The sequence below is a fragment of the Poecilia reticulata genome, linkage group LG22, assembly GCF_000633615.1.
Source record: "Poecilia reticulata strain Guanapo linkage group LG22, Guppy_female_1.0+MT, whole genome shotgun sequence".
In the NCBI taxonomy this organism is placed as follows: domain Eukaryota; kingdom Metazoa; phylum Chordata; class Actinopteri; order Cyprinodontiformes; family Poeciliidae; genus Poecilia; species Poecilia reticulata.
Genome location: NC_024352.1, coordinates 8,636,082 through 8,645,509, shown reverse-complemented (window position 1 = coordinate 8,645,509; position 9,428 = coordinate 8,636,082).

The window sequence follows — 9,428 nt, the reverse complement described above, 5'->3', positions numbered from 1 at the left end:
AAGCCAGTACTTTTTTACTTTTACTTAAGTACAAATGTTAATGTGGTAGTTTTACTTTTACTTGAGTAAATTTTTGTCTGTGTATTTGTACTTTTACTTAAATACATTTTTTGAGTACTTTCTCCACCACTGGCCATAAGTCATAAGAAAATTTCATGTCGCATTAAGATGAGATAAAAGAAAAGAAAAAAAAATACAACTAACTAAATAGGGTTATCCTCATTTGCATTTAAAGAATAAACAGGACAAATCTTTTGCAAATGGTTGCAAACCAGAAGGTAGATTTTTTCCTCTGTTTATTTTATGAAAGATATTCATGCCATTATTCGTTTTTAATACAACGCAGAATCTGGGAATTGATCAATAGTAGCAAGAAAATGAATCAGAAAAGATGAAGGGAGGGATTTGTTAGTTTTGGCGGTAGGTGGGGCTAGAGGACAGTGGGCGGGGCTCCAGGGCTCCTGTTTACTGGCTGACTATCAGTGGCCTGTCCTCAGTCTGACTGGTCTAATGTGGGCAGCAGGTTAGGAACTGCCAGGTTTGTTTTGGGGATGTTATTATATTGTTGTTTGCTATTTACTACGTATGTGTTTTGTAAAAACCCTTTATTATACCGACAGGACACTCAAACGAATAAATAATCTTCTAAACCTCAGACTGGCTTCCAGAGATTCTGCAATGACTATAAACTTGCTTTGGTAAACGGTTTGTTTAGCTACATGGCGAAAAATATTCTGTTTGATCAGGAAGCCTCTGAAAATGTAAGCACTAAAAGATTTAATGATTCTCTTTTGGACAGTTCAGAAAGAGAGTCCAGCTGAGACAATGACGGATTGACCAGCCGACACACGCACACGCGCACATACACACACGGACTGCTTTCTGGAATATTAGTGTACAGGACCATGTGAGTCTGATTCAGTCTGAACAACTCTCATAAACTCTCTCAAATGCTCCCTAAGAGTATTTAGAGTCCAAATTATGAGCAAAAACCTTGAGTTCACCTTTCAGACCAAGAGAAAGAGAGAATGAAGACATCTTTATGAGTGGAATCTTTTATCAGCTGATGATAATCTAAACATTCATTTTTTGTTATGCTGATTTAGTTGTTTTAAATTTTCTTGTTTCTTTACTTTGATATTTACTGAAGTATCCAGTTTCCAGTTGAAGGGTTGAGGAGAGGATAATTCTTCTGACATATTAATATCCATCCATCCATCCATCCATCCATCCATTTTCTTGCATCCTTGTCCCTTAATGGGGTCGGGAGGGTTGCTGGTGCCCATYTCCAGCTAACGTTCCGGGCGAGAGGCGGGGGTCACCCTGGACAGGTCGCCAGTCTGTCGCAGGGCAACACAGAGACATACAGGACAAACAACCATGCACACACACACTCACACCTAGGGACAATTTGGAGGCCAATTAACCTGACGGTCATGTTTTTGGACTGTGGGAGGAAACCGGAGTACCCGGAGAAAACCCACACATGCACAGGGAGAACATGCAAACTCCATGCAGAAAGACCGGGAATTGAACCCAGAACCTTCTTGCTGCAAGGCAACAGCTCTACCAACTGCGCCACTGTGCAGCCCCATATTAATCTCATTCCTTTAATAAAGTTTGAAATTCTGGACTTTAAAAAAAAACACACACTTTACTCGAGGAGATTGATATGATTTTTAATACATATATTGTGCTTCACTCTGCATCAAACTCTCTTCTGCTCACATTTCTTGTTTTCACCTTTTCCCCTATTGTGGTAAAATAAATAAAACGGTGCAAATTATACAGGAATCGTATACAAAGTTTGTCTTGAGAAATGGAAAACCACCATAAAATTTTAAGGATAAATTTGTTCTATCGTTTTCAGCATCAGCTCATGGTTCGTAAAAAGCCAGCAGGACGTGAATGTATGCCAGCTTGAAATCCTTTAAGCAAGTCCCAACTAAAAAGTGTGTGTGTGTGTGTTTCTGACTGGGCTGCACACAGGGCAGGATTTAAGCTGGACTGCCGAAGGGTGAAGTGCCTTTGATCCTGGAGAGGAGGGAAAGCATTTCCTTTTGTCGCCCTCCAATTTTTAACCGGCTTGCCCCGGCACATGAGCATGATGGGGCTGTTTCCATTATCCAACTTTCCAACCAACCCCATGCCCCCTTGTGCCCTTCCATCCCCACTTCATCCCCCCCCCTCGGACCTCCAACCCCGCCCTGTTCCCAAAGCTCCTGGCATTCCTGGAGGCCACCAGTGAAGCGGCTTTAGAGGAAAGACCCGCCCGCTCCTGGGTGGCCTCTTGTGCACAAGCATAGGGGTGGAGACAATGTCTTATTAATTGACTGGGCGTCTTGAGCAGGGCGCAGGAATTTGCGCACGGGGGGCTGGGGGAGACGGAAAAGTGGGATGAGAGACGAGCCAAGAGGGTTTGGATGGAGGCTGAGCAGATAGAGGTACATCCACCTCAGGAGTTTCAGAACAGTTTTCATTTGATTTGTTACAATAGAGAAAAAGTTGTGGAAAGCTGTGGGAGGTTTAGAAATAATGTTTTGAGAATCAGGAGGTGCAGCTACATGCTTCCTGAGCTGTATGCAGACACATTATAGTTGCCAAGGTTACTATAGTTAACTAAAGCTAATAAAATCGATAATTATTGTTGACCAATGCTAAAAGCTTACATCGTGACAATATGCTTTTTCAGCCATACTGGTCAAGGTTGAAGATATTTTCCACAGTAGTTTGTCGCTCATCCAGGTGGTCACTGCTCCACAGCAGTCCCTTCATGTAGTGAAAGTTTGATGGTGATGTGTGTGAAGGGGTGGGTTTGGTGGGGCCACCATCTCCCCATGTGGTCTCTCCCCCTCCCAGGTGTCCTCACCCTAATCCAGTTGCATGTGTCCCCCCATTAGCGCTAATGGACAGGCCATTGTCCCCTTGTTGTGTGCTGCTGTGTCCCCCGTCCCAGTCACCTTGAGTCAGTAAAGTCAGCTATGTCATGTTTGGACTGCTTCCCACAGCCGGGGGTCTCCATGACGACTGCGGACACACAAACACCCTCCTCCCACCCACTGACTAGAGTGCCATTTTTTTTTTTTTTTTTACCACAATTAATTTAGGAACCGGTTCTCCAATGCTGCCCATCATCTGCAAATGCAGTAAATCTCATTCACGGATTAGCTTGTTAGCTGCAGCAGCAGAGTCGCTGTAACTTTACTTGGTAAAAGTAAAACAGATTCAACTCAGCTGAGCTCAATCAAATCAATTCAAAACAACTCAGCTCAATTCAGTTTGTCATAAGCCTGTCGTAATAAGCAATTCATCAATTAATCATGTGATAAATTGAGACAAGCTCAATAATTTACATTCTGATAGTTAGTACAGTTTGAAGGGCAATTTTCATAATCCAATTTTATTTCTGGTGTTTTGATTTCCTTTCATTCGCTGTTTTTGGTTTGTTGCATTTCATTTTGGATATTTAAAATATCGTTCAGTTTCTGCTGCTGCTCTCTCAAAGTTTACTAGTCTTTGAGAGAGCAAACTTACAGTTTAATGCCATTATCATTGCGTCAGTGGAAACTGCTCTCAAAACGACAATATTATCGTTTATCGCAATCATTTCTTTGATCATTTATTGTTCGGCACAATTTATTATTGTGACAGGCCAAGTTTGTCACTTTCAATTCAGTTAAGTTCAGTTTGGTTCGAATAAATAGTTTATTGATCCCGAAGGGAATTTACATATTTATTACATATTAATTAGTAATGCTACTACTGATAGAATACTACAGAAGAGAAAATGGATCCTGTGTGTGCTGAGATAAAATGTTGAACAAAGAACAAAGAGTAAAAAGTGAATTTGGTCATCCTGCGAGCTGCATTTTCAAGCCTTCCTGCCACATCCATCACACAGAGACTGATTGAGCTGACCTTCAGGCGTGCCCCGCCGACCCCCAGGCTTCCTGTTCTTTGTCTGCCGCTCACAATGCCGCCGGTATCACACAGAAAGACTAGGGCGGGGCGGCGTGGGGGATCCGAGAACCGACCAGGGGAGCGCTCCCCGAGCGCGGCTGACGTGGTGGAGTGTTGCAGGGTAAGGGGGCAGGAGCAGCGGGGCTCTCTGGGAAGGGAGCTGAGAACCCCCCTTTCAGCGTGGCGTGGTCTTTCCAAATGAGAGAAAAGACAGAGTGGTGTCCTCTGTCACCCTGCCACACTGGGACCTTTAAAAAAGCAGCCTCAGTGGCTTCTCAAGAGAGGTGTCTCCTCAAGAGACAGAAAAGAGGAGAAGAATAAGTGGGTGAAGAATTTAATTGTGGCCCTGTGCAAGGACTGGCAGGAGGAGGATGGCCACTCTAGGATTTGTAAAGGACCCAGACAGCCGTCCTTCCTCTCTCCAGCCCTTTTTATTTTTACTCAAGAAGAAATGCCATATGATGCATTTCTGTCAGGTAAAGCTGAAGTCATCCAGGTGGTTTATGTAAGGAAAATATACCAGTTCGAAATCCTACCAGGAGAATCTGAGTAAACGTACGGATGAAAATGGGTCACTATGTAAGTTTACAGATAAATTTGATTAAACGCAAACAATTGACTTTGCCGACATCATTCACAGTTCCAGTCAAAAGTGTACAGTTTCACTTTTGAGCGGACAGTGACTCGCTGCGGTCCGCTGGAATCCACTGGTCATAAAAATAAACTTTGTAAAGACTCAGAAGATCAGTGGGTGTTACTTTTTTTGTTGTTAGGTCTTGTCGCCTACTTCATGCTGTGAAACTGGTTACTGCGGCTTGACTCTACAAATCTGGTAGTGAACACAATCCACAACTTCTTTATCCTCTGCCGTTTTTTTTTTTTTGCCGTCAGTATTAAGTTGATTGTTGGTTATTTTGCTGCTTTGTCCCAAGCATCACTTGTTGCTCCTTTTTATTGAACATATCCTGTACAGAAACCTCCGGGTTACTCCCCCCAAGGCTGAATTTATAATGAAATTAAAATTCGGAGATAGTACCATTTTACTGCTTCACTACATGCAAAGTATATCCTTGTAGTGGTGGAAAGTTTTGTTTGGTCTGTAAATAATTTGATTTGAAAAGAAACTGAAACTCCTTTCATTTTAAGAGATATGACAAGGACTCAATATCTTTGAGTCATTTTTGAGCGTGCTACAAATAATGAATACATTAACCTAAGTAAATAAGCAACAGGTAGTGAAATTGTGAACATTAAGAAAACTCAGTAAAGAGCAGGACTCTAAACTTTTGACAAGAAAAGTCTGGTGACATAAGAAAATGTCAAAAAAAAGCTAGGAAAACAAACATACCTGGAATAATTTGTGTTATGGGGCAAAAGACACACTTCCAAAAATGCAGAACTAATGAGGTCTGGAGAAAAAGTAATAATCTATTTTGCTTCTCTTTGTGATTGTGCATCGGACGTTTAACTCTCCGTTGGTCTTTACGACTGCATTCTTTCTGGAGACATTTGGAAAATCTCGTGCTAGGACGCTGTGTAAACAATGTTTTTAACTACAGTCTCCAGTCGCATCGCCGGTGTCAGAAATACATGGTAGCGTAGCCTGAGACTGGATTATACAGTGCTTTTAACTTTTCCCTCCCATCTTTTCCTCCCGGATAGAGTCTAATGATCACGGTCCGACTGAAATCCACGTTAAATCCCCCCAAAGTCTCAGAAACAGTTTACCTACAGCTACCTCTGCCTCCGCTCTCAGATTTTTGTTCCGCTGGCGACGGATTCACGTCTCCTCTGAGGAAGGCGCGGAGCTTGAGGGCTCACCGGTTACCATGACGATCCATCTTTTTCAGGGGTCTGGAACAATCACCTTCTTCCATTGCTTTATTACAAAGACGACATTAACAGGATTTCGCCTTGGCAGCTTGATGCATTTTGGACATAGACGGCGGCGTGAGTGACAAGCTTGAGGTGTTGTGGTAATCAATTCATCTTTTTCATCCTTACAGGGCAAACGCAAACACCGATCCTCTCTGTGGCCGAGGCTCTTTACACGCAGTATCTGCAGCGACCTTTTTGTGCTGCGTTTTCGTGAATAAGGCTCAATAATGATGCATTGGTTAAGTGCCCAACCTAAGAAAAATGCTGAATAAACAACGTGGTGGCCAGCATCACACTTAAGAAACTGTGAAAAATCAGCATCTTAATGATCGCCATTAGTCTTTAAAAAACTCTAAAGAAAAAAAAATGTATAATTTCCAACACCTGAAAACCAGGAAAGGTCAACCTTGCTTCCCTGTGTCTGAGGAAAGAGTATGAGTTTGCTCAACGTTGGTGAGTTTTTCACCTCTGGTAACCAGCATCAAAGCAAAGGGAGGGTTGTCTTAAGTGGCTTAATCTTAAAGGCAAAATCACTTTCTTGGTTGCACAAATTTTTACCCCAAACTATAACTTTAAATTGTTTTTGTTTAACATGGGTATGAGGTCCTTGTCATACATTTGGGGAAAAATAACCTTCAGTAAGAGAGGTTATTTGTAAAAAAAAAAAGAAAAAAAAAGAAGACCAAAACCATAACGGTCGCCACAATGGTCGGCTACGAACACTTCTTTTCATTTAAACGAGGAAACAAGCAAAACGCAGGACAAGGGGAAACGTGCGCGTATATAACCAAGAACAAACTAGCTAGTTTACCAGCATGTTTCTGTTTGAAAAGTAGTGAACACTTATTTAATCCGACCCCTTATCTAAGTATTTAATAAAATACATTCCTACCGACTCAGAAATCACCAGAAATTTGCAATGTAAACCATGTTGTGACATTTATATGCCTGTTCAACGTACTGTGCTAAAGAACCGACAAATAAGCGATGCTACGTGAATAAAATGACTACAAGCTAACTCTCATGAGACAAGAAAGTCTTAGGATCCATAATAATAATGGTAATTGGACATAAGATATATGATAGGATCAAACTGATTATACAGTTCTGTGAATAAACTGTATATTTTCATGACATTTGTTGTGAATCAACACGATTTAAATGAACTAAATTGAAAATATACGCTAATCGGAGGATGCAAGACATTTGAAAAACTCTCGCATTCTTGCCAAAATACAAGAAAAATTTGTAATCTGTGAAGTTTTAAGGGGTAAGACCAAAACAATGCAATGAGAAAAAAACAAACAAACAAAAAATCTGGCCTGTCAGCTGCTCCTCATCTCACAGTTCCTCATAAGCACCTGGCCAGAACTCGACCCATTTTGTCCTGAACCAGGCTGAAGGCCTGTGGCTGAGGTCCCCCCCTTTACCCCGCCTCCATTAATTAATTCATTTGCAATGCTAATGCATTGGAGACAGCTGTCATCTCACAGCAACCCTGATCTGTCCGAAGCCGAGAGGGAAAGGAGAAGAGAGAGAGAGAGAGAGAGAGAGAGAGAGAGAGAGAGAAAACACAAATAAAACTGCCGGGTAAATGGTTTTGCCCCCATTATGGGCTGGCCTTGCATGGGGACCGATCCTTGAGAGAATGAATTACAATGCAAGTCCCTTTCACAAGAGGGTTAGAAGGAAGAGGCTCAACTCTGAAGCAATGTCAACAAAAACAAACGAGGGCAGAAAATTAAAAGTGGAATGAGGGAAAAGAACCAAATTGTTTTTGTTTTTTTTTCAGCTGCTCCATTAAAAGTAGTTCTTTTCAGCAACGCTTCATTTTTCATTTTCTTTTGGTCTACGAGTTTCCGTAGCCTTCATTTAGGACGCAGACATGTTTCTTCTGAAGATCTAATTAGTAAGCTTGTCTCATCAATCTCCTGGCAGCGAGAGAGAGACCAGCGCTGTTTGCTAAAGTCCCGTACGGCAACAATGTTGTTGGGTTTTTTTTTTCTTTCTGAAATGAACTGAAAGGCTCTTGTTGCAACAAGCCTTTCATCTACTCTGGATTTCCTGCTCTTGATCTCAGTGAAAGTTGCAGTTTGTGTTTGAAAGGACTGACTTTCATTTGATTCATGCTATATGTCATCACATATCTTATTTGCAGTATTTTTTTTTTCATGGGCTTTAAGCAGAGGAGCACAAGAGAAAAAGTTCTTCACGTTAAGAATCTCATTTTGTAAGAAAAAGTTCTATTAATTACTACAAATGCTGTCACTTCTACTCCCCTCATATTTACATTTTAGTTACAGCCTTGAGAAACGGCTGAATGGTATTATTACTGTCAATTTGTAACCCTAAATCCTTTTAAAAGTTTAAAGTTAAAGGGGCATTTTAATGTAAAGTCAACTTTTTTGAGCTCTACATCATGTTATGTCATTCCCTCATCAACACCTTACCCGGAGCGTTGCCTTGATTATTTCAAGCGTGTTTGAGAAATCCTCTCATCTCCCGTGGCAACCATTCATCTGAGCAAAACACCTGGATGGACCTGGCGCCGTCTGTGGAGTTCTGCAAAGTTTCATTAGGAGAGGAAGTTCTTAAAGAGACAGAGGCCCAATTTCTTGTTAGAAAAGTTACACGCTGCAGCTTTAAAGAAGGCTGAACAATAAGAAGGCTACACAAGTTTCACGAGCTTAAAGCTGATTAATACCGAGAAAGAAATTACACGAGTCACAAGAATTTTAGGAAAGAAATGTTTCACTTACAAAACAATAATTAGACAGACTTAATCTCGCGAATTGAGATTAAATAAAGCAGTGGAAGCACAGTGACCTCTGCAGCAGATTTTTCTTTAAAACTTTTTATTTTGCCATGTTAAAATACTGTTGCGTAATAGATGGTAAAAAGGTGTGGAGGGGGGAAAAAAAGAAGAAAAAAAAGAAGACGCAGAAATCACTTTGTAATCTGTAATCCACACGGCAACAATAGAGGTCAGGGAAGACAACAGAAGCCGTTACGTTCCCTTCACTGCCTTCACTTTCTCCGCTAATAGTGTTTGCCTAAACTGGATTGGAAGAAATGAGGTGGAAAACTCAGAGCGTGTGTGTGTGCGTGTGTGTGTGTGGGAGGATCCATATCGGTGCGGTGGGTGGGTTTCCAGCAAGAGGAGGGAATCAATTGATTCCTGCTGAGAGAGTAGCAGCAACTGTGTTTCATCTAAGATGTCATCTCTCTCTATCTTCTCCCGTTTTTCACCCCCTTCCCACACACACACACACACACATACACACACACAGGCCTGTTGATGTCTGGTAGCAGCAGTAATCCCTGTCCTAGGCCGCCCAGATCATTATAGACTCTGATCTGTAGTCCCTGAAAGAAGGAATTAGCGGGGAACACAATCCCGGTGACCTGTGTGACACGAGGACAAAGCCTCAGCTGCTGGGGGTCCACATCCCTTAACCAGCCCATATGGCTCAGACAAAACTGCTACAATGGTCCGCACAAAAGAAACACGGTGGGAGGGATGGTCGGCTCGCTTCTGTGCGTACGTGTACCCACAGGATCTGACGATTTGTCTGTGTTTGTACATTAAC